At 32.4% G+C, this 1,608-nt stretch overlaps 1 pseudogene; it reads right to left on the reverse strand.

Annotated features, from left to right (window-relative positions):
- Positions 1-1,203: 1,203 nt before the first annotated feature.
- LOC120590973 (uncharacterized) lies at positions 1,204-1,323 on the reverse strand (annotated as a pseudogene).
- Between the last annotated feature and the right edge of the window lie 285 nt (positions 1,324-1,608).

Genomic DNA, 1,608 nt, shown 5'->3' on the forward strand with positions numbered 1-1,608 from the left:
TATCTTCCAAAAGGGTGGTACAGTTTTGCATTCCAACCTGCAGTAATGAGAGGTTTATTCCTCCACATCTTTGCCAGGCTTTAGAGTTGTCAGTGTTTTGGATTTTGGACATGGCTTTAAAAAATTAGGTATAATGTTATACCAACTTTATTGAGATATAATAGACATAAAATATTGTGTAAGTTTAAGATGTACAATGTGATGATTTAATGCAAGTATATATTGTAAAATAGTTATATTAATAGGGTTAGTTAATACCTCCATCACCTCATATACTTATTTTTTCTTTGTGGTGCAAATATTTAAGATTTACTCTCTTAGTAACTTTTAAGTATATGATAAAATATTGTTAACTTTAGTCACCATGCTGTACATTAGATCCTCATAACTTATTTATTTTGTAACTGGAAGTTTGTACCTTTTGACCAAAATCTCCACATTTCCCCCTATCCCCCAGCCTCTAGTTACCATCAATCCACTCTTTGTTCCTATGAGCTCAAGATTTTTAGATTTCACATATCTTTGTCTGACTTATTTTACATAGTATAATATCCTAAATGTCTATGCTGTCACAAATGGCAGGGTTTCCTTCGTTTTTTTACAACCAAATAATATTTGATTGCCACTTTCTTTATTTATTCATTGATGGACATTTAGGTGGTTTCAATGCTTTTGCTATTGTGAATAATGCTGCAATAAACACAGGAGCGCATGAAAGTATACTATTTTTTTGAGATAGTGATGTTAGTTTTTCTTTGGATGTATACTCAGAAGTGGGATTGCTGGATTATATGTTAATCTTATTTTTAATTTTTTGAGATACCTCCATGTTGTTTTCCATAGTGGCTGTACCAATTTCTATTCCCACCAGCAGTGTACAACTGTTCCCTTTTCTCCACATCATTGCCAGCATTTATTTCTTGTATTTTTCATAATAGCTATTCTCATTCTTATTTTGATTTGCATTTCCATGGTTAGTGATGTCGAGCATATTTTCATATACCTGTGTTCCATTTAGATGTCTTTTATTTGTAAAAATTTCTATTTCATGACCTCTGCCTATTTTTAATCAGATTATTTGCTTTTTTATTCTTATTTATTTATTTATTTATTTATTTATTTTGTAAGTGAGGCAACCCTTGCTTGACCTCACAGATTGCAAGGACTTTGTCAGTTTAGAAACCTTATTTTTTTAATTTTTTACACCTACAGCACCTGGTCTTCCTAGGTGGCCTCCCATCCAAATACTAACCAGGTCCAACCCTGCTTAGCTTCCAAGATCAGATGGGAATCAGGCTTGTTCAGGGTGGCATGGCCATAGACTGCTTTTGTTTTTTGCTATTGAATTGTGAGTTCTTTATATATTTTGTACATTAATTTCTTATGAGATATATGGCTTGAAAATATATTCTCCCTTTCCACGGATTGCCTTTTTGTTTTGTTTATTGTTTCTTTTTCTGTGCAGAAGCTTTTTAGTTTTATGTAATTCCACTTGTTTATTTTTGCTTTTGCTACTTGTGCTTTTGGTGTCGTATTCAAAAAGATATTATTAAGACTAATGCCAAGGAGGCTTCTCCCTATGTTTTCTTGCAAGAGTTGTGCAATTTC

This window comes from Pteropus medius, unplaced genomic scaffold (assembly GCF_902729225.1).
Source record: "Pteropus medius unplaced genomic scaffold, Ma_sr-lr_union100, whole genome shotgun sequence".
Lineage (NCBI taxonomy): Eukaryota > Metazoa > Chordata > Mammalia > Chiroptera > Pteropodidae > Pteropus > Pteropus medius.